Source organism: Pan paniscus, chromosome 8 (assembly GCF_029289425.2).
Source record: "Pan paniscus chromosome 8, NHGRI_mPanPan1-v2.0_pri, whole genome shotgun sequence".
NCBI lineage: Eukaryota > Metazoa > Chordata > Mammalia > Primates > Hominidae > Pan > Pan paniscus.
Genome location: NC_073257.2, coordinates 76,932,448 through 76,957,686, shown reverse-complemented (window position 1 = coordinate 76,957,686; position 25,239 = coordinate 76,932,448). Strand labels below are relative to the sequence as shown.

General features: G+C 35.8%; 1 long non-coding RNA gene across 1 annotated transcript in view; it reads right to left on the bottom strand.

Moving 5' to 3' along the window:
- LOC129393214 (uncharacterized) overlaps positions 1-24,779 on the bottom strand; it is a 77,706-nt gene extending 52,927 nt beyond the window's left edge. Inside the window, exons 1-2 of the long non-coding RNA XR_008619948.1 lie at positions 24,209-24,779; positions 14,108-14,213 (exon numbers count right to left, since the gene is read on the bottom strand). This is a non-coding gene — a long non-coding RNA (uncharacterized LOC129393214). The remainder of the gene's footprint in view (positions 1-14,107; positions 14,214-24,208) is intronic.
- Positions 24,780-25,239: the final 460 nt, after the last annotated feature.

Below are 25,239 nucleotides of genomic sequence, written 5' to 3'. Positions count from 1 at the left end.
TTAAGCCCTCTGACTCTTAGTTTATTTATCTACCAAATGGTGACACTACATATGCATTTTATTGGGATAATGTAATAATTCAATAAGATTATACTTTTTAAAAATTAACATAGTATTATTTAGAAAATGATCAAAATGGTCACTATTACTTTCAATTAATATAAAAAAGATATAGATATATGAATATATACATAAAAGCAATTTTTTAAATGTTATACCGGCAGAATATCAGAAATTATTGGTAATCTACTTGGCCCAGCTTTAAAAATTGGTTATGGAAAAAGGCATCTGCATTATGGGGATGGGAATGTGGCCAAAAATCCCCAAATAAACAAACAAAAAACCAGCATAGAGAATCTTTATCTCAATTCAACCTAGGTCTTTTATTGTTAGTCATAATTGCCATATTGAATATAGGCATTGTATTTTAATTCACTTTCATCTTTTATTTCCATCTGTTACCTGATTAGCTGAAAGTAAAAATAACTGGCTCTTCACCAGCAATAGTTTAAGGCGCATTGCATTACATTATTAAACCTCTCTGGTTTTCCATTTTCTCATTGCATAGGGTTTCAGCCAATCTGGTTACAATACTTTTGTGAACTATAATAAAATTATCAGAAAAAAACAGAATAAAAATTTAATACTTGCCTTACATAATCTCCAGTTGCCTTATTAGAGTCAGCAGTCACAAAATTAGTTTAATGAATATATTCAGAACAAGCAAAACAGGGAAAAAGAAAATAATCATGAACTCTGTCTATATTGTTTATTGAAAGTATGTGTATAGATGACTAATATAGACAATTGCCATTGAACTTATAGTTTTTTTCATTCCTCTATTATATCTAAACAAGCTCTTCCTTCTGCTCCAGCCGTGTAAGACATGCTTGTTTCCCTTCTCCTTCCCCCGTGATTCTGTGTCAAAGGGAAGTTCCCACATGACCTCACTTCTTTCCTATTTGTTGGAAATATTCTACAGTTAAATAGTAAGAACCTCAGCAAATCCATAACCATGCTAGCAAAAGATTATGGCCCTGGGTTCACTGTGTATTTTGGCATTAAGCCCACTGTGGTTGTATGGTTTCAAAATAATGAAAGAAGCCCTGATTGATCGGAGACAAGAGTTTTCTGATAGAAGGAGTTTCCCAGTGATGGAAAAAATCACCCAAGGATCAGAAAAGTTTTTCTTTGCAGAATGTGTGTGGGTTTGTAAGTTGCAAAGACTTAAAGTAAACTAAGAAATTAAGAAATTAAAAACAAACAAAAACTAAACAAACAGTTTGAAGTTAAAAATTCTTCATAATAACTGCCTATATACACTTTGAATGAACACTGTGTATACCAATGTTTTAAGGTTTTAACATGACAAAGGCATTCCGCGTGTTAATTTTTAATCTTTAAATTTTAATTTAGGTTGGATGATGACAACACTATTTGCATAGGATAATATATTTTTAAGTATATCTGTGTTTTGTTAGAACAGTGCTCACAGTAGAGTAACCAGTTTCATAAAAGTATGTTGATAGAAACAGAAGAAGAAACTTTTGGAAAAAATTTTAGCAAGACCAAAATTTTTGTCTTTAATTTTTATCCAGAATGATACAAGTGATGCTGTATTTTCAAAATTCACTCAGGTCTCATTAGTAGTCAGTTCCAATTCATCTCATAAATTTAAATTAGTTTTTTATAAAAGACATGAATTCTGCATCATGAGTTTCCTATGTATAGGTTTCCTTTTGGTAGAAATAAAACCAAAGTGATTTATTAAATGAAAAAAATGTTAATTGACAAAGTTTTTGCAAATATGCAATATCAAGGTTATCATTCACATCATTTACAATTGGTGTTAAATTTTAGAACATGTCATTACAATCTGTAAACACTGTTTTTTTCAAATTTTTAACTTTTGTGTGTGCCCTCAATTTTATCTGCTATTGATATACATTAAATTTCTTTATTGCATGAAAGTAATAAGATAATTAAAAATACCAAGCATATCAGATCAATAAGCAATTTTGGCTGTCCATTTCACTTCCTTAAAAAAAAAACTATGACAAAACTAATTTATCTTTAAGAATCACTTAGAGTTTGTTCCGTATTTTAAGCACTCTAAATCCAATATTTTTTTCAATTAAACATCATACTTCTACATGCAATACCACGCACTCATAATTATTTTCCATATTATCATAAAATTAAAATGTTAACCTTTGCATAACTCACATCTAGGCCAACTTATAGTTGAGAGCTGACGAGCTCTTTTTTTTTTAATTTTTTGGCAAGATTTTTTTGTGTGTGTGATGAAGCACTGTGACTAAGTGACTATCCCACAGAACATAGATCTACATAAACCTTGCATGTGAAGTCATATTTATTGACAATATTATTTTTTATAGTTTTACACAATTTAGAGCTAGCATTTAGAGCTAGAGTTTATCATATCAATATTATGTTTAAGTTGCTTAAGTTCTAAAATAATTACCTTGTTGGGCTATGAATTTATCAGGTTACAATAAAAAATACTATGGTAAGTTCATTTTTTCTATTAGTCTTCTCTATCATTAGTTAATTCTTGAATATGTCAAGGTATAGTGTTGGAGAACGGTACTTGAGTCAACTACTTTGCTACAGAAACATTTCTAGACAAACCCCTTTGCTACAATCATTCATTAGTTTCTCAATAATTGTACATGGTGTTTTTATTCTTGGGAAAATGAAGTGCCATGTTATATAAATTCTGACAAGCACTAATGTTTGTATTCAAAATATTGAACATCTGTTGTCAGCTTTCTATTTTAACACTTTTTCTTTCATATAATTCTGTGGTTTTGAACGCATCTCTTTATGTTGTGTATATAATTGGCCTTAAGTTTGATGCTTTAATCGTTTCAGCAGCCAATTCATCTCCTCAAATAACATACTTCTTTTTAATCATTTCATCACCAATTACAGCTACAAAATGAAATCAATATATGAGAGATAATACTTCCAAGTAAAATTAGTTTGACCTTTTTTTTGGTCTTTACTTTTTAAAAAAACTTCCATTATCACTATTTAATATACTACTGAAATAAAAGATGTGTCATTTTTTGACAAAAAATGTCCAGTTAATCTTCTTTTACCATATGTAAATTAGCATTAAAATGTTTTAGCCCTTCTTTGAAATAACTTTCATTATTGCAATTTCATATACTACTACTGAACGAAAAAATGTGTCGCAACTTTACAAAAAAATTATTGTAAATCTTCTTTACCGTCTCTATATTAGGGTTAAAATTTTGATTACTTAAATAGCTAATAATGGTAAGCTATACATTTAAAATACATCTGATAAAACCTTAAAATTTTCTGTAAAATAAATGAGCACACACATTTTATCATATTTTTATTGAATTACACCTCACAAACCAACTTTAAAACATCATGTCATCCCTTGGTCCTCCTGCGTATAACTAAAATGCAGCTCTTGCCTCTTATGACTCATCAGGCTAGTTGAGCAACACTTGGTCTAGTTTACACCCTGTTTAGTGAGACAAATCCACTGATTGTAAGTGGGATGACATAGAAACGACAATTTGATCAATAGTGTTAAAATGTACACTGCTCAATTTTTGTTCTTATTTCAGGCCTGTGACGACCAACTCACAGATAAGTATCAGTCCTCCTATCACACTGAGTAGTGGCGATGCAGCCCCCAGCACCCAGCTGGTAATTTTCACAGATGGAATTCACATCCAAATCTGGCATACTTCAAAGCCCAAGAACTTGCCTCTGCACCATACTACTTCCCGAAGCTATGGGAATACTTACTTTGTACCAAATACATTTTGTACTCAATTGTTCCATTTTCTTCTCTTTCCAGAAAACAAGGCCTTCCCAGTGATTTCAAACTTAAGCTGTTCTACAACAATAACTCTACTTCTTATACTTCTCATACATGATTAGAGGGCAATTAGCAGTGCCTTAAAAAATCCTCAACATTAAAATGTAAGTTTAAGGAAGAGAGTACATTGAAAGAGACAGTCTCTAGGCTGTTTTTTTAAAAACATTTAACTGTAACATAGTTAAAACTATTTCAAATCTAAAGGGACTTTTTTAAATTTATTTTTTATTGTACTTTAAGTTCTAGGATACATGTGCAGAATGTGCAGGTTTGTTACATAGGTATACATGTGCCATGGCGGTTTGCTGCACCCACCAACCTGTCATCTACATTAGGTATTTCTCCTAATGTTATCCCTCCCCTTGACCCCTACCTCTGACAGGCCCTGGTGTGTGATATTCCCCTCCCTGTGCCCATATGTTCTCGTTGTTCAACTCCCACCTATGAGTGAGAACATGCGGTGTTTGGTTTTCTGCTCCTGTGTTAGTTTGCTGAGAATGATGATTTCCAGCTTCATCTATGTCCCTGCAAAGGACATGAACTCATTCTTTTTATGGCTGCTTAGTATTCCAAAGACATTTATGTGGCCAACAAACATGAAAAAAAAGCTCATCATCACTGGTCGTTAGAGAAATGCAAATCAAAACCACAATGAGATACCATCTCATACCAGTTAGAATGGCGATCATTAAAAAGTCAAGAAACAACAGATGCTGGAGAGGATGTGGAGAAATAGGAACACTTTTACACTGTTGGTGGGAGTGTAAATTAGTTCAACCATTGTGGAAGACAGTGGGGCAATTCCTCAAGGATCTAGAACTAGAAATACCACTTGACCCAGTCATCCCATTATTAAGTATATACCCAAAGGATTATAAATCATTCTACTATAAAGACACATGCACATGTTTGTTTATTGCAGCACTATTCACAATAGCAAAGACTTGGAACCAACCCAAATGCCCATCAATGTTAGACTGGATAAAGAAAATGTGGCACATATGCACCATGGAATAAAGGGACTATATTTAATTTTACTTTTGAAATGTATTTTTATCCCAATTTCTTTCATTGTCTAGCTAAAAGAGGATTTGAGGTGGTAGTGCCTTAAACGGAATGTTTGTTTCTTAGAAAAGCCATTTTATCATTGCAAACAAATACCGTAAATAAGAAAAAAGACAGAGAGAGAAATAGGAAAACTATACTATACTGAGCTTACCAAATAGAGTGTCACCATAAATAATTGCTGAGAATAGCCACTACCAGAAACTTAATTTAAGTATAAAATTATTTTCTCAGATAAAGTATGTGGGCAAAAACAAAACCAGAAAAGTCATAAGAAAGCCCCAATTCTAACAGTGAAAACAATGGATGAACCTGGAGGACACTGTGCTAGACTAATCAGATGGATAGAAAGTAGAATGGTGGTTGCCAGGCCTGGGGTGGGGAAAAGGGAGCAGTTGCTTAATAGGTATAGTTGTTTAATAGGTATAGTTGTTTAATAGGTATAGTTTCATTTTTGCAAGATGAAAACATTCCAGAGATTGGTTACAAAATAATGTGAATATACTTAACACTATGGAACTCTACACCTTTGAAAATGGTTAAGATGGAAAATTTCATGTTGTGTGTATTTTACTACAATTTAAACAAAAATTGTTGCGGTTGCTTCTTCTCATACTCCATTTCATTGGAATTTTCAATAACCTTGAACCCTTAAACCACAATGATCAGTATTGCTATCAGTTCACATAACCTGCCTTCCTGAAATAAGATCTTTATCTATATTTAAAAATGAGGAAACATGTATCAAGTTATATGCAACAGAACCACTGCTCAAATAACATAAATATATTCATTTAAGGAAATAATTTGGGGATGAGTTAATATACTTAAATGGTGTTTGTGAGATATATTTTGACCACTAATTCCTTTCTGGAACAGCAGAATTTATTGTGAGTAAACTGGGGGATAGGAGGGGAGCATTATGTCTTATTATATGAAATAAAATTAGTATGATATTGTATTGGAGTATAGTTTCATTTAATCGGAAGTTTGTTAAGTCAAGTAGAAGAACAGTGCCAGTAACTTATTACTGGCTTATTCTGTGAGAACTTACTTTCTCAACCTGTTTGAAAGGCACTATAGCAACTAGAAAATAAATTTGCTATTTTACCCTTGTCTCATGGGAGGCCAGGAAAAATCTGCTAAATAAAATACAACTTTCATCACACACTGATGATTCAATGTATGGGCTTCAGGGTTTTGAAGAATAAAATATCAGTGTCACCCTTAATTATGTTAAAGTTGGGTTTATCACTTTTATACAAAAAACATACAAAATATTGAATTTGCAGGTGACAGGATCAAAATAACTCAAAAGGGCAAATATAGTGTGTGACAGAGACTGCTTGTTACCTAAATCCTTATCCATTATTTTTCTTTAGTAAAATAACCCAAGTTTTATTCAGCACAGTGTGTAATAAGCAAACAAAACCCATTTGTTAGCCTTCCTTCCAGCTTGGTGAGACCATGTGAATAAGTTCTAGGCAATGCAACTTAAGCAAATGTGTGTTACTTTTGTGAAAAACATAAAAATAACCTGGCACAAATCCTTTGCTACTTTTTTTTTTTTCTCTTTCTTCTTTCATGGTGGCTGACTACCAAAGTGATGGCTGGGACTCTCACAGCTCTGGGCCATGGAGTCATAGGCTAAGTGTGGCCTAGTGGCTAGATAATAGAAGCCTGAATCTCTAACACTATAAAGACACTTACTTTGGTGTCTGAATTTGGTTTACATAAAAATGTAAAGTCTATGTTTTATTAAGTAATGATGACTTTGGACTGTTCTGTCACATTTAAGTAAAAGTTAGCCTAACTGCACAAATTCAAAGCAGAGTATAAAACTATGATTATTAAATAAAAATAGGATGGGTAGAGAGGACCCTAACAGCAACAACAAAAAGGTAAATATATATGGTATTAAAATTTTATTATAGACTTAATTACTGTTTAATTTAATTTTATATTTACCATTATACATTGTGTGTGTGTGTGTGTGTGTGTGTGTGTGTATGTGTATACACCTATATATGGGCTTTCAAATATACTTTCAACTATTATACTATGCCATATAATATAGTTTGACTATGTCCCCACCCAAATAATGTCTTAAATTGTAATCCCTGTAATCCACATGTGTCAAGGGAGGGACCAGGTGGGAGGTAATTGGATCATGGGGGCAGTTTCCCCTACTCTGTCTTGTGATAGGGAGTGAGCGCTCATGGGAGCTGATGGTTTTATAAGCACCTGTCATTTCCCCTGCTTGCACTTCTCTCTCCTTCCACCATGTGAAGAAGGTCCTTGCTTCCTCTTCCCCTTCTGCCATGATTGTAAGTTTCCTGAGGCCTCTCCAGCCATGCAGAACGGTGAATCAATTAAATCTCTTTTCTTTATTATTTACTCAGTCTTGGCTCATATCTTTATAGCAGTGTGAGAAAGGACTAATACACCTTATATAGTATGGTATCTGTAGTTAGTTTAGAGATTAAGTGTTCTACAAAGCTTGTTAAAACAGAGAAAAGAAAATGAAGACATTTCACAGCTCTCTCCATTTGATATTTCATAGAGGTAACCACTTTTAAATTTCTCTAGCAAATTATTTAATTTTTTAGGAATAGCATTTATAAATAGCATGAGTATATTGACCCTCCACCCCCATCATAAGTTAGCTCTGATATTTTGACCTGTCATTTTGGTAGATGACAATCTAGCTCTCTTTCACCTTCTTGCCCCAATAATTTTATGGACACATTTGAATTATCTGATGCATTTATGTCTTAAATTTGGTTAGATCAATATTTAGTGTTCACATTGTTATGGCTTTGTCAATGCTAGTTACAACTAAACCATATACAGCTGAGCCTGAGTAACACAGATTTAAACTGAGCAGGTCTATACATGGATATTCTTCTGCCTATACCACCCCTGAGACAGCAAGAACAATTCCTCCTTTACCTCCTCCTCAGCCTACTCAATGTGAAGATGATGATCTATTTCCACCTAATAAATAGTAAATATGTTTTCTCTTTCTTATGATTTTCCTAATGCCATTTTCTTTTCTCTAGCTTACTTTATTGTAAGAATACAGTATGTAGTACATATAACCTACAAAATATGTGTTAATTGACTATGTATGTTAACAGTAAGGCTTCTGATAAATAGTAGGCTATTTTTAGTAGTCAAGTTTGGGGGAAGTCAAAAGTTATATGTGGATTTTTGACTTTGCAGGGCTAAGTGCCACTAACCCCCATGTTTTTCTAGGGTGAACTTTAGTAATGCATTACGTTGCGATTGCTTTTTCTTTCCCCCACATTTTGTTTTCCTTAGAGATAATCATTTTCTAGTTTTACATATTGGTTTTATTTTTCATGTTCTTAGTAGCAATTCTATACTAATGCCCCCTCAGTATTATAAAACTCCTCTTAGTGTTATCAAATTAATTATCTCTTAATCAGTTCCGTATCTTTTGATGAAATCCCTCATGGTGCTACCTGACTTGTTCCACTCTGGCTAACCTTCTCTGCAAGCAGGCTAATCACTTTTCACCTCGGGTAGAAACATGTCATCACACCCTTTTCTAGTGTTGAATTCCATTTCCTGAATTGCATGAGTCCCTCCATCTGAGTTATTTCAAATTTTGATGAGGAACATTCCCCATTTGCATCCTGGGAAAAGTGCATAAGAGGCTGTCTTAGATGGCTGACTAATCTCCTTATCAAACAGTCATTTGGGCACACCTTTGTGTTTTCCTAAGCAGGTTTTTCTCATTTATTTCAATATGGATAGTGTGAAAGTTTTCTAAATCTTTAAATTCTTCTTTCTGATTAATAATTTCTTTTCAGTTTTTCTACTTTTTTTTTTTTTTTTTTTGAGATGGAGTCTTGCACTGTCACCCGGGCTGGAGTGCAGTGGTGTGATCTGGGTTCACTTCAACCTCTGCCTCCCAGGTTCAAGCAATTCTCCTGCCTCAGCCTCCCAAGTAGCTGGGATTACAGGCGCCTGCCACCATGCCCAGCTAATTTTTTTTTTGTATTTTTAGTAGAGGCGGGGTTTCACTATGTTGACCAGGCTGGTCTCAAACTCCTGACCTCGTTATCCACCTGCCTCAGCCTCCCAAAGTACTGGGATTACAGGTGTGAGCCACCGCACCCGGCCTCACTCTCCTCTTTTCAAGTTTTAGTATAAGCAATCAAAAGGAACCAGGCTACTATTTCAACAATTTGCTTACTTACTTCCTCAGACAAATATCCAGGGTTATTGATTATACATTTTATCTTTCACAAAGCAATAGAACATGAACACGACTGAACCAGTCTTTGCCACTTTATAACTAAGATTGTCTTTCCTCCATTGTCTGATAACATATTCCTGATTTCCATTTTTAGAGCTCATTAGAATGACCTCTGCTGTCTATGTTTTTACCAATATTCTGTTCAGAATCACTTAGGTATTATCTAAGAAGACTGAGGCATTGTCCACAGCTCACCTCCTCTCCTCCCAAGCTTTCACCTGAATATCCCTTAATGGTCCATTCACAGCAAAACAGGCTTTTTCTAACATGCACTTTACAACTTTTCAGCCTCTATCCATTACTTTATTCTAAATCTGCTTCAACATTTTTAACTGTTTAACAGCACCCTCACTTCCTAGTACCAATGTGTGTCTTAGTCCATGTGGACTGCTATAATAGAATATCATAAATATCATAAACTGGGTGGCTTATAAACAATAGAAATTTGTTTCCCACAGTTTTGGAGGCTGAGAAATACAAGATGAAGCTACCCGCATACACAATGCCTGGTGAAAACCTAATTCCTGGTTCATAGATGGCAATCTTCTGGCTATATGCTCAAATGGAAGAAGAGGTGAGGGATCTCCCTGGAGCTTCTTTTAAAAAGACACTACTGACTTCCCAAAGGCCCCTCCTCCAAACACCATCAATCACATTGAGGGTTAGGTTTCAATATATAAATTTTAGGGGAGTACAAACATGCAGTTTGTGGAAATCACTTTTTCCATCAGCTATTTTTTTTCCTTTTTGTTTGTCTAGGTCTCTGATTTTTATGTTAGATGTTTTCCTTAGCTAGCCAGTAATCATTGGCTATTCATTCCTTTTAAATTTCCAATTGGCTCCAGTTATACCTATAAACTTCATTCTAACAGAACCTGGTCAGTCCATCTCATTGAGAAATCCTTAATCACTAGTTCCTCAAGTCTTTTTTAGAAGACTGATCAGGTTCCTGAATGAAGTTTTTTTTTCAACCTTTTGCTTGTTGCGGGTGCAGAGAGAGTGAGTATATATTCAGCTGAAAGCATTTGAAATCCTAGTAAGGTAATAAACTTAGGGGCTTTCAACAGTTGTTACTATTAAACGTATTTAAATACATGCTGACATCAGCCTAAATCCAAGAAGGATTCGCCTTGCCTTAATGAAAAAAAGGCAAATATTGCATTGTAAGCCATTTTTACCCAGCACAGTTGCAGATTCTAAAAGTTTTATAATATGCCACATTGGTAGTACTTCGGAAAAGTTGATGTCCAGATATCGGGGACAGCAAATACACTAGTAATTTAAGAAGTCAGAGGTATTTGTTCAAGACTAATATCACAAAGTCATTAGTTTAGACAACATGAAAAAGAGCCAGATCATAAGAAGGTCTGAAATAAAATTAGGATTGAATGAGGATGTATTTGGGACTGGAGGGAGGGGTGTGTTAGGAAATGAGTGGGGAGAGGCAGGATGGTTTTTGACAAATGGTATAAACTTTAATGCCCAGCTGGTTTCCCATCAGATTCATCCACAAGCAGGACAGAAAGTGAAATTATCAGAAATTTCCTGACTCTTCCTGCCTACTTTCCACATTATTATTGGTCTTTAACATAGAAATAAAAATGGTTAAATTGATAAAAGCACCTGTAAGGTTAATAATTCAATTACTTGACGAGTATCTTTGACTGCTCTCTACATACTCTATTTCCTTGATTCTAAAACACTTTGGATTATAAAATACACTATCAATTTAATAAGCTTTTTTTAGAGAAAAACTATTTCTACCACATTTGATGTATATACTGATTAAAAATATCTCAATTTCAGAAACTAAAATAAGATAACCTATGTTGGGAATAAGAGACTGATACCGCAAAATATGGCATTTTAACATGCTGAACTAAAGAAGGAGGCTCATAATCTCTCTGATCTCACTACCCGCTCTCCCAACTATTGTCCCTCAATCCTCTGTCTGTCCTGAAGCACAGGAGGAAGTTCGTCTCTAAATTTCCTTTATCTCCCTAAAGTCCGGACCTAACAAACAGAACAACTGTTTTTCTTTTGCTCTCTCTTGTTTTATTACCTATTGCAGAAAAGAACATCAAGAATGTAACCACACCTGAACAGATTCCTTCATAAGATAATTTTTGTCTCTGAGGATCATTCAAATTCCATGAGCAATATTTACAAGTCACTCTCTGTTCCCTATCCATTCATTCTCCCTAGTAATCATTTATTGCCCTCAACAGAATTCTTCTTCTCCCCCTTCCCATAAAATGTTTCCAACCATAACCTCTTTTGTGAGGATCCAAGCCTCCATTCTTTCTGTAAACTCAACATGGTATATGAGCTTCTTAACTCCAGTGGGGAAAAGGGTAATCATTCTGTGGTTCTTTGCCATGTGTATGTTAATAGGTTTATAGACCAAAATTAAAATTCCTAAGCCATCCAACTGACTGAATGGACACCCATTTCGGCCAAGGGAACCCAAAGAAACCTGAAACACTATTTGAGGTCATGATGGGAAGGGGGGATAAGATATGCCTCATACCCTCCTCCCTTCAGAGTTCAGGCACAACTGATCAGCATTAACATTAAAACAAAATAGGTTCTTTGTAGTAGTAAGATACCAAATTCGAACCTGACTCTAGTATATCATCACATGACATATAAAGAAGGAAAGCAAAATATTTTACCCTCAAATATGAGTTTCTTTGCCATTTTTTGAAATGTTCCTGCAATGCTGCCTTTTTAGGAGAAAATTTGCATCTGTAAAGAATCTCTATTAACATAACTAGATCTTTCCAGGCCCTCCCAATCCTAAATAGATTAATTGAGAGTCTAACACTTTTTAAAGGCCGGAATAGGAAACAATTGCCGTCTATTGTCTGTAAGGGCAGCCAGCTATGAGACTTCATCTACATAATAAGAATCTTCAGCTCCACACCCCTTATCTTAACCCATCCAATCCTCTTTATTGATTCTTTAGATCATAATTATTCTTTAGATAATAATTAAACTCTTTCAATCAACTGCCAATCAGAAAATCTTTGAATGCATCTATGACCTTTATGCAACCACTTTGAGTTGTCCCACCTTTCCAGACTGAGCCAATGTAAACTTCACACATATTGATTTATGTCTTAAGTCTTCCTCAAATGTAAAAACATCAAGCAGTAACCCAACCACCTTGGGCACATGTTCTCAGGACTTCTTGAGACTATGCCTCTGGCCATAGTTACTCATATTTAGCTCAGAATAAAACTCTTCTGGCTGGGTGCAGTGGCTCATGCCTGTAATCTCAGCACTTTGGAGGCCTAGGCGGGGGGGAAATCACTTGAGGTCAGGAGTTTGAGACCAACCTGGCCAATGTGGTGAAACCCCATCTCTACTAAAAATACAAAAACTAGCTGGGCATTGTCGTGGGTGCCTGTAATCCCATCTACTTGGGAGGCTAAGGCAGGAGAATCAGTTGAACCCGGGAGGCAGAGGTTACAGTGAGCCAAGATTGCGCCACTGCACTCCAGCCTGGGTGACAGAGCAAGACTAAAAAAAAAAAAAAAAAAAAAAAAAAAAATTAGGTGTGGTGGTACATGCCTGTAATCCCAACTACTCAGGAGGCTGAGGCATGAGAATCACTTGAACCCAGGAGGCAGAGGCTGCAGTGGGCCAGGATCATGCCTCTGCACTTCAGCCTGGGTGATAGAACAAGACTCCATCTCAAAATAAATAAATAAATAAATAAATAGCCTCTTTCAAATATTTCACAGGGTTCAGCTTCCTTTTTTTTTTTCTTCCATGAACAGATTTGTTTGCCTTTTCTCCAATTAACCTGTCTTCTGTGAGTTGATTTTTCAGTAAGCCTTCAGAGGGTGAAGGGAGTTTTTCCCTAGGCCCCTGCAAGTATAACCTATCCTTGAGAAACACAGAACTAAGCATCCATTTCTCTGCACTTGCAATTCAAGAATGTCTTCAAATAGAAATTAGCAAGTATGATTTCATCTCCATAAATAGTACTGCAAACATTGCCTCTTGAAAAAGGGCACTGTCAAGTCCTCCTCACAGAGTCAACCCATTCAAGCAAAAAGCATAGGGTCTTTTGCTTGTCTTATAACTAAAAACAACTACAGAAGTAATTTAAAACCTTGTTCTGAAAAATAAAAATGTTATTTTATCTTCTCTAATTTGGAAAATATATGAATGATATTTGCCTAGTGACATCTTAAACATCAGTGAATTTTTCTTCATTTGTCTGTATAAGGAAATTTGGTATTTCAAGTATGTCACTGAATGCAGATACATGACAAAGAGATCTAACAACTGGGAGAGTGTCATGCCAGGTCAGTCTTGAGCACTTTGTAATGATATTGGGGTGGTTGAGTGGGTAGGGTGGCAGATATAATTTTCACAGCTTTAAAATATCTCATACAGCTGGATGCATAGGAAGTGTTATTAGAGATCCATCTTAGATTTGAGTATGTATCCCCGGACAGCACTCTGGATGAAGGGGTAGAAGAATATTCCTGGATCTTATTGTTCCCATCACAATTCCTGGGTTTATTTCTTCCAGTATATGGTGATCATATGACAGCTACAGCCCCAATTTTAATGATTATCTGAGAAATGTGAAAACTTTAGTCATTTGCCAAACAACAGTGTATTGTGGAATAAAATAATTTTTTTCTGAAAATCAATTCGACTGCTTTAACTAAGTTATAAAATCGGCATGGCTCATTTTATTTTGTTTTATCTTCAGTTTTCTGAAAACGGAGAAAAGACGTAAAGCTAGGAAACAAGGAAAATATTTCCTGTTTCTATGTTCCATGCTTTAGAAGCCCTATCCATTAATTGCACAATAGAGTGATCAAAAGAAAACCAAATAACTGTACCTGATCAGCATGACTTGCTCGGATATGTCATTCATTCTCTGGCTTTCATTGTTCAGGTCCAGAGTCAGTCATTTGTTAGCAACTCTACATATCTTCAAAGGCAATACTGAGCAAGAAATAAGTAATATCACTCTGTGTATCTCATTGCAATTACATTTCTTATATGCAGTCCATCCACAGAATTGAGTAATTACAAGATAACATGTCTATTTCATAACCAACCACATCTATTTCTGCATATATCTACCCTATCTTTTTTATTATAAGAATTGGATATAAAAACAATTTCTTGCAAAAGCCAGTGCAACTACTTTTACTATTTACACAGAACTAGACTAGAAGTTATTTCAAGAGCAGACAGATGCTGGAATTGAGAATTTAAAGTCCATAACATCAACCCCCATAACATCTGGTACTTTTGAGAATATTTTTTATACACTTCTATTTTTTCCTGGTATTTTTAAAATCATTTATTTTTGGACTCACCCCATCACTAGTCTTATCCTCATCCTTTCTGATATGTTTTCATTTAACAGAGCTGCATTAACTCAAATAGGCATTCATTTTATTCATTCACTCAACAGCTATTTATTTTATACCTACTTTGTGCATGGCTTTGTTTTAGACATTAAAGACACCACAGATAAGATCCCTGTCCTCATGTGTTGTAAATTCTAGTGGATAAAGACATAATTTCTAAAAAATCAGCTACAAGTATAATTATAATTAGGAAAGAAAAATGTAGTTTTCAAGGAAACATGTACCAAAGGGATATCTTCTAGTTAGAGAGATAGAGAATCAGGGATTCATCCCTAAGAAGGTGACAGCAGTGTTGATCTCCCTTACTGGCACATGGAAGGTACTTATTCAGATGAAAGACCTGTGCATCCTTATAGAATTACTAGCTCTGGAGAGGAATCAGACAAGAAGAAGAGAGAATATGCCTTAGTATATTTTCCTGGATTCATCTGACAGCAGTGAGTTAGAGTTTTCACATGACCTGCCTCACTCATCATAACATAAGCTAATGAATGACCTCCAGATTATGCCTATAGATATGTTCCAAATATTCGGCGAAATACTCATCAGGGATCTAAGTTGAAAACAACTGAAACAAACTCTGGGAAATATAAGCTGTATATATGTAGGATAAATTTATTTGGAGGGCCAGATAAATAAGTGTGAAGTTTACATGGGCAAAACAGTTGCCTTAGCCCTCCCTCATTTTGGAGGTTGTCCACTAAAGATATGATCATCAGGACCACTAGTGATCAGAAACTTCAAGCTGCACCTCACATTCTACCATGTGGACACAGGGTCCTGTGATGGGCACTGTCACTATTGCTTATCTAATTCAATATAGCTGCAAGCTCTGCCATCACTCTCTACCCAAAATGAATTCTTCAAGGAATTTATTTTATCTCCTCAATATCTCCCCAGATAGAATCTATGTAACTGGATCTGATTATTAGAAACTTGATTACCTGCCTGGATCATCATAATTTCAAGCTGGATTGAGAAAGTAGACATTTGGTATGTCAGCTATATGGAAGAAAGTAGACTGCATGTTTAAAGGTGAGAATAGCCCCAAATAAAGGTTAGAGCTGAAGAAACAAACAAACAAAAACTGATGAATTTCTCAATTTTCACAATTTTGATTTCCTAGTACTCCATTTTTTTCATCTTTAGACTTAAAAACATTTCCACCTAGCTTGATTTAACTCTCTGACATAATGTTACCTGACTTCAAATTATACTACACAGCTATAGTAAACAAAGCAGCATTGTATTGGCATAAAAACAGACACATAAACCAATGGAATGGAATAGAGTGAAATCCATGCATCTACAGTGAGCTCATTCAAGTTCACTCATGTCAAGTGAACACTTGACAAAGGTGCCAAGAACATACACTGGGGAAGGGACAGTATCTTCAATAAATGCTGCTGGGAAAACTAGATATCTATATGCAGAAGAATGAATTTAGACCGCTATCTCTTGCCATATACAAAAATCAAATCAAAATGGATTAAATATTTAATTATTAAATTAAATATTTAAGACTTAAATATTTAAGACTTTGAACTATGAAACTACTAAAATAAAACATTGGGGAACTCTACAGGACATTGGACTGGGCAAAGATTTCTTCAGTAATACCCCACAAGCACAGACAGCCAGAGCAACAGTGGACAAATACAGCCATACCAAGTTAAAAAGCTTCTTCACAGCAAAATGATAATAATAATAATAACCAACGAAGTGAAAAGATAATCCACGGAATGGGAGAAAACACTTGTAAACTATCCATCTGACAAAGGATTAATAACAAAAATAATATAAGGAGCTCCAACAACTCATCAGGAAAAAATATAATCCTATCAAAAAATAGGCAAAAGATCTGAATAGACATTTCTCAAAACAAGACATGTAGATGGCAAACAGGCATATTAAAAGGTGCTCAACATTATTAACCAACAGAGGAATGCAAATCAAAACTACAATGAGATACCATCTCACCCAAGTTAAAATGGCTTTTATCCAAAATACAGGCAATAGCAAATGCTGGTGAGTATGTGGCGAAAAGGAAACCCTTGTATATTGTTGGTGGTAATGTAAATTAGCATAGCCACTATGGAGAACAGTGTGAAGGTTCCTCAAAAACTGAAATAGAACTACCATATGATGTAGCAATCCTACTGCTAAGTATATACCCAAAAGAAAGAAAATCAGTATACTGAAGAGATATCTGCGCTCCCATATTTATTGCAGCACCATTCACAACAGCCAAGAAGCAACCTAAGAGTCTATCAACAGAAAAATGAACAAAGAAAATGTTGCACATATGAAACTGCCTTTACAAAATTATGACAGTAAGAGAAATCTGACATAGATTACGCCATCTTGCTTCTAACCTCCAAGCTCTCCTTGGTCATTCCTGGGCATAGGTCAAGCTGAATCTGGGAGAAATTTAGTTTATAGTCTAACCTTAAAGCAAGGATGCTAATAGCCCTCCCCAAAACTAAACTTCTTTGTAAAATTAATGAAAGGCCAGCCAGGCACGTTGGCTCACACCTGTAATCCCAGCACTTTGGGAGGCCAAGGTGGGCAGATTACCTGAAGTCAGCAGTTTGAGACCAGCCTGGCCAACATGATGAAACCCCGTCTCTACTAAAAATACAAAAATTATCCAGACGTGGTAGCAGGCACCTGTGATCCCAACTACCCAGGAAGCTGAGGCAGGAGAATCACTTGACTCCAGGAGGAAGAGGTTGCAGTGAGCTGAAATCATGCCATTGCCCTCCAGCCTGGACAAGAGTGAAACTCTGTCTCAGACAAAAAAAAAAAAAGAAAGAAAGAAAGAAAAATAAAAAAGAGCTAATGAAAGGTCACAAAGTTAGGATTATGAGAGGGACCTGAATTTTGCTAAGATCTAGGTGTCAGCAAATGACAACCGGCCATTGTTCCAGAAAGCACAAGATTTGTACCTTCTCTAATGATGCCTAATGTTAGATAACATCACTATTGTGGAACTTAAGATTTGCCTTTTGGATATCTTTTCAGACTTTTGCATTTCTGAAGACTGTCTAATTCCACCCGGACTTGTGACTCATGTCCTAATAGTGAATACCCCCTCCCTACCCAGAGACTGACTCAATGCAGGATAACTACTTTCCACATCCCTATGATTTCATCCCCAACCAATTAGCAGCACCCATTCCATAGTCCTTTGCCCACCTAACTATTCTCAAAAACCCCTAACCTCTGAGCCTTCAGGGAGATTGATTTGAGTAATAACTTTATCTCCCATGTGGTGGTGTTAGAGTATGCAGGTAGCCAAAAATGAGCAGGAAAGGGAGCCCTCTGGGAAAATAAGTCCTGGAGATGCTGCCCACTGACAATCAGCAAAAAGGACAATGGTTACAGTAGCTACATCTGGCCTTGCAGTTAGGTTCTTCTATCCCTGAAGGGGACTTCTCAGGTCCTAGCTGGAGGTAACCATGCTAGAGGTTTTTCCCACTAACAAGTATGTGTGATCCTCCAAAACCTCATCCTAGAGTAGTCTTCTGCTCATTATAATAGTAAAAAACACACCCCTGGGTGGAGATTTTAAGCTAATGAGACATACAATATGTGTACTAGCATGCACAATCACAGAACATGCATTCCCAAAGGAATCTCCCTAAACATGCTTGCAAGTGACACTCTCATGCCCCTATGTGAATAATAATGTAAATTTCTCATAAAGAGAGCCCCCAGCACTAGCTACTCCTGGCTCATTCTCTCAAGCTGTGCACTCTGTCTCATCTTTCAGAGTGTACTGTCTCCTTAAATAAACGCTGCTATTTTTTCAGCTGAACCAGTCCAGAGCTGTTTTCTACTCCTCTGTAGGATGTACTTTATCCTCCTTCAATAAACTCTGCTACTTAACCCTTGCTATACATCTCTTAGCTGAATTATTTCTTCCAAGGTAAACAAAAACCAAGGATTCCCACACTTCCCAGGAAAAATCCATTGACTGATTACACATATACACAATGGAGTATTAGCCAACCTTAAAAAAGAATGAAAGCCTGTCATTTGCAACAACATGGATGGAACTGGAGGACATTGTGTTAGTGAAATAAGCCAGACACAGAAAAACAAACTTAGCATGTTCTCACTCATGTGGGAGCTAAAAATTAAAACAATCAACCTCATGGAGATAGAGAGTAGAATAATGGTTACCAGAGGGCTGGCAAGGCTAGTGTGGGGCAGTGGGAATGGTTAATGGCTACAAAAATATAATTAGATAGAATTAATAAGGCCTAGTATTTGATAGAAAAACTGGATTGATTGATTGTATATTTAAAAATAAAATAGTATAATTGGAATGTTCATAAAACAAAGAAATTATAAATGCTTGAGGTGGTGGATACTCCATTTACCCTAAAGTAATTATTACATATTGTATGTCTGTATCAAAATATTTCATGTACCCAGTAAATATATACATCTAATGTGTACCTATAAAAATTAAACATAAAAAAATTAACATAATGCAGCTGAAAAATACTCTTACCCTCCTCCCAAAATCCAATCAGCAATTGCATCTATCTCCAAATTTGGGATCACTCAGTAATGTCATGACCTCACCCAAGAATACAAAAACCTCTCATTAATAAGCTGTGATATGTGAGCCAAAATACAAATTTCACAACCACCAACATATTTCACATAAAAGATAAGGAACAAAAATGCATACATATAAAACAACAAAAAAGTAACACAAATGTTTCATTCTTTATTTTCACAACTGCAAACAAAATATTGTAGACCCATAATGTGAGCCAAATCCCCTTTCAGACAAAATAGAACCATTTCAAGTTCTCATCTAAGGTGGAATTTTCCTTCCCCACCATTCTTCAAGGCTACCATTGTGTGTGGTTTAAAAGGTTTTCTACTCCCTTTCTGACCTGGTGCCAAACTGTATAGACATGGGTATAAATGAAGGTTCAATATTTTTCTCCTCAGACAACTAATCAGAAGGAACTCCTGAGGCTTCAATGTAAGTAAGATATAAATGCGTTAGTAGTGTAAACCACCTAGTATTGCAATTTACTTGTATTCTTAGGATGTACAGGGTCTTAATCTCCTAAAGACCACTCACATTTCATGGTGGACCTGTCTAGGAATGTTTAACTTAAGGATTTAGTGGGGCAAATAGAGAATATCTTTGTTGCCTGTTGATCTATAATATGTCGCATATTTTGGTCTTTAATATGGGTAATAGCAATAGCAAAAAATAGTTGAGCAAAAATAGCATGGCTGTGACATTATCCCAATTTACAATCACTGCTGTGATTCTGTGGAAAGACCCAATATAGCACCCAGATCTGCCACAAACATTGTGACTACTTTTGAATCAGTTATATTCTAAAAGCCAAGCAGCAGAGGAGCTTGCCCTACACACTGGACCACCTGTAGAACCTTCTTTTGCTGGGTCTCACACGGGCATTCAGGTCAGTTAACAGCAAGTTAAAACTGCAATCCCAAATTGTTATGTGGGGCCTCTAGTATTTAAGGTCCCCACTAAGGGAGGTAGTTCTATTTCAGTAGCTATTATAACATATTGCAGCTTGAATTTTGCTTCAGGCTAGACATATTAACATTCCCATCAACTCTAGAATCCTCATTAAGGAAATCATCTTTGGAAAATCTAAAAAATTACTTCTGATCTTATGCTATGCATGTATAATATCAGATACCTGAGTCCCTACCTTGATCAGAAGTTTTGACTGACACCACCAGCTAATTAATGTGATCAATAAAGGAAAGACTTTTGATATCATATTAGGATTACTTTTTTATATTTCAGATTTATTTTATATGGGCAATCGTGTCCATGTTTTAGGAAATCCAACTGATGAAATAGTAGGAACCCCTTGAAGATACCTGAGCTAAACACATTGAATCCAAAATTTTTGATAAATGTATTCACTTTTAAGTTTGCTACTTCCTTGATCTAACACAGCAGAATTCATTCACAAAGTATTCTTTACATTTTTCTGTATTTTGAATTAGCAAAATCTCGTAACTTGGGGAAGGGAAATATTACTCTTTCTAACTTGGCTTATATAAGTGCCTTCTTGGAATATACTCTAACCTGGAATCTATTTCTAGTTCTAGAGCAGGAAACAGCAAAATGGATTTGAGTAAGGCTAAGGAGAATTAGTTTTTTGATAGAACTGTTTTCCATAGGCATTTTGGCTGGCTCCTCCTGTGTTTATGAGAAAGTACAATAGGTCAGTTCCGCAGATGTTGAAAATCTGCAAATTGGATTAAATTGTTGATACAGAAATAAATGAGAATTGCTGGAATTATCTTTGTCCTTTGCTATAACAGAATTCATGAGACTCATGTACTTTTAAAAAGTTTATTTGGCTTATGATTCTAGGGACTGGCAAGTCCAAGGTCATGGCAGCAGCATATTGTAAGACCATTTGTGTCGTACTTTTTCATAACATACACGAAAGCAAAAGCACAAGAAAGTGCTTGTAAAGAAAACTAAAACAGCAAGCTGAACTTGCTTTTAAAATAACCAACTCTCTCAAGAGTTGACTTACTCTCACAAGAAGTAATTCACTACTCCCACAAGAACTAAATTACACCCAAGATAATGACATAAATCCATCCAGGAAAGCTCTGCCCTCATGACCCAATCACCTTTTAAAGGGCTCACCTCTTAATACTGTTAAATTGGCAATTAAGTTTCCAACACATAATCTTTTGGGGGACACGTTAAATCATAGCATTCTACCTCTGGCTCCCCAAATTTATGTCCTTCTCACAATGTAAAATACATTCATTCCATTCCAATAGCCCAAAAAGTCTCAACTTCTTCCAGAAAAAACTCAAAAGTCCAAATTCCAGAGTCTCATTGAATCAGATATGGGTGAAACCCAAGGCATGATTCACCTTGCAAATTCCTTCCAGCTGTTAGCCTATACATGTAAACAAGTTACCTACTTTTAAAATATTATGGTGGGACAGGCATAGGATAGGCATTCCCATTCCAAAAGGGAGAAATAGGTAAGAAGAAAGGAGTAGCAGGCCAAGTAAGTCCAAAACCCAACAGACAAAACAATGTTTAGTCTTAAAGCTGGAAAATAATTTCCTCTGACTGCTTTTTCTGCATCCTGAGCACACTGGTCTAGTCTTCTTCTAACTCCTCACCAAAATTGCCCTTAATGTTCTGTTTACAGCAATACAGATTTTCTCTAGGCTGATCCTCCAATCCCTTCCAGCCCCTACTCATTACCCAGATCCAAAGCTGCTTCCACCTTTTAAGGTATCTGTTATAGCAACAACCCCAATTTTTGGTACCAATTTTCTATCTTAGTTTGTTTTCTATTGTTATAACAGAATATCTGAGACTGAGTAATTTATAAATAAAAGTTCATTTGGCTCATGATTTTGAAGACTGAGAAGTCCAAAGGCATGGTAGTAGCATCTGGGTAGGACTTTCATATTGTGTCATAACATGGTGAAAAAGCAGAAAGACAAGGAAATGCATGTAAAAGAGGCTGCAAGAGCAAGCCCAGCTCACTTTTATAACAATCCACTTTCTGGGGAACTAACTTTAATTCCGAGGGTAATAACTTAATCCATGAATCAATCATCTTATCTTATCTCTTAATATGGTTATATTGGCTATTAAGTTTCCAACACATGAAGTTTTGTGGGAGACATTCAAACCATAGCAAGAATGAAAAAGTGGGGCTGAGTGATGTTGACAGAAATGAGAAACAAACAGAAAGAAACAAGTATCTTCTTTCTCCTCCAGCCTTCCCATTTTCTTAAGTGTTCACTGCTAACATAGCCTACCTGGGAGCCAACTGGCAAAGCAGAAAGGTGGTTTGCTGAGTGTTAAACTCTAACTCTCAAAGCAAAGAACAGAGAAGTGAATTTGAAGTTGAGGGAGAATACCTGTTATTAAGCATTGACAGCACTATCACAGGATGCCCATGATTTTCAGGCCAAGTTTTGAATTTAGATTTTAAGATATCCAGCTTGTCTATTCCTTTCTTTAGGGTGTGGATTATCACTAGAAACAACCACCAAACCCCACAATTCTTATATCATTTATCTTTTTCATAGAGTTCCATGGCAGTAGTCCCTGTGATTCTAAAAGGCACTTTTTCTCCAGGTTATCATCAGTGTTATTTTTGTTATTTTTTTAAGTCTGTGCTATGAACACCCGGAGTTTTATCTGATATCACTAGCTAGATTTTCACTGTCTTCAAATCTAGCAAGCTCCTATAACCAATCCAGATTCACTCTGAGTGGCTAAAGCAGAAAAATATGTTTCTTAAAAATATTTTTGTTAACTCACAGAATGCCCTCAAGAGGTAGAGCATTAGGCTGAGAGGATACTCAGCCAGAAAAGGTTCTGTATCATTTCCGAGTACTAGATGTAGCTTGTGATTTTAGCTCCACTAATACTAGAGAGCCGCTAACACCAATGACACTACTCTCCCTGGAAACTACACACAACTTCTGGTGCTACCATGATCCATATTTTAAACAGATCCAGAAATAATTTCTGGATGATAATCTGGGTTAGATGAATTTGGTTGGTGGTACCTGAAACAAATTCTCGTGCTTTTACTACAAGAGAGATTGAGGAAGCAAGTATCTGGGATTTTAACAGTGAGAGTCAAACTCTACCTTGTAAGTTTATCATCACAATACATGAGAAAAGGGAAGGATGCCGGGCAGCCAAAAAAAAAAATTTGTCCTCTAGAGTGTTCAGCATTAAAGGTGGCCTTAACACAGTCGACATGGTCTAGAGATAACACAAGAGGTCTGATGGGCTTCTCAGGTTGTTGATCCTGTACAACCTGGGATATAACTCAAAAGATTAGGAAAACCAAATGTTTTGCCTTCGTATATTTAATTAATCTTCTTTCTGTAGTCTCTTGTTGTTAGTTTTGGGAATCTTAGGCCAGGCTATAGGTTATATACTTTTCCAGGAGTTGAGTATGGGCCCAAGATGTACAAAGAATTATTTTCTCTAATAAGTAACCTAGGCTTAGGTGAATAAAACATCACAGAGATAGATTTTATAAAGAGAGTGGCTGCATTATTTTATAAATACAGTATAGAATCAGAGTTAAAGCCTTTGAAGCTTTTAAAATCATAAAATCATTCAATCCAACTCCTAATGAAATAAGAATTCTCTCTTCACCAACCTCAAGTCATGGTCACTTGCTTCTGCTTGACGACATCCAAAAATGGAGAACTCACAATCTCTAGATGGAGTTCATACCATTGAGATAATTCTACTTGTAAGAAAGTTTCTCCTAATGCTGAACTCAAACCTTACTATGTCTTAAGCTAGATTCCCAGAAATAGACTCTGAGATGGAGATTTGTGTACAGGTTTACTGAAAGGTAACCCCTACATCAACACGTCTGGGGGAGTGAAGGAAGTAGGACTGGGCAGTGGCAGGAGTTTAGCTGTGGTTGCAAGAGGCCTCTATTATGGACATTTGGAGCTAAAATAGGCCTTTTAAGTTGCCCTGCCTTGAGCAAAAGAACATGGGAGGGTTCTACTTACCTTACCAACTGACCATTAGACTTAAGCTATCCCCAGGGAGGGGACTTACTCTTGGGTGAAGAGACTGTATTCAGCTTAGGAAGATTACAAAGGAGCAGAAGGTCCTTGCAGAAGATCATTCCCAGCAGCTGAAGTGTTGCCTCAATTCTGAGAAAAAAAAAAAAAAAAAAGTAGCTAAGCTCAACATTAGCTACTGCTATAAATTTATCTCATTATTTCTTGTCTGCCCTCAAGAGTCAATGAAGTTCAATCACTCTTTCACATAGGGCAAAAATATTAGGGCACACATTTTTACCTTTCACAAGTCTCTTAAGTTTTGCTCAGTTATAGTAGTTGCAATGTTCGACTCATATATTGACATGATTCTTCTTAAAGTAGAAAACATAGAATCAAATGAATTACTTAGCTGTGTTTTCATCCCACAGTGTAATCTAATCAAGGAGAAAACTATTACAACATTCTCTTGACTTCTTTTCAAGAAAGATTTCCTTGACTTGGAATCTAACCTGGGGTGTAGCAGTGAGATCACCAAATCCTAACCACGAGACCACCAGGAAGCTGCTACTGACAACCTAACTCACCCTAAAATCATATTAAATTTTAAGTAACTTCACCCCACCATTGACTTACAGCAAAGTGATAGTCAATGAATATCTGTAATTTTCTCTCATATATTGCTATTTTGCTTTATTCTCTCATTTTGTTCTTGTAGAGATAGTTTTATGTTTTATTGTACCCAATGACAGAAGCTCACGTTTCTAAGAGATTACATATTGCATCTTTCTAAACTATCAATAAAAATTTTCTAAATATTTTCTTATTCTGTATCCACAGCACCTAGCCTGAAACATAATGGGTGCTTAATTAATGTTTTTTGAATGAATGGAAGGAATTTAGTTTCTAAATGACTTGTAAGTTGTTTGGTTAAATCCAAAATCAGATAAAAACTCTCACAGTGCCTACTCATCTGAAATGTAACCCTTATATTGTTACTTCATTGCTTTAAAACAGAGACTTGATGAAACATAATG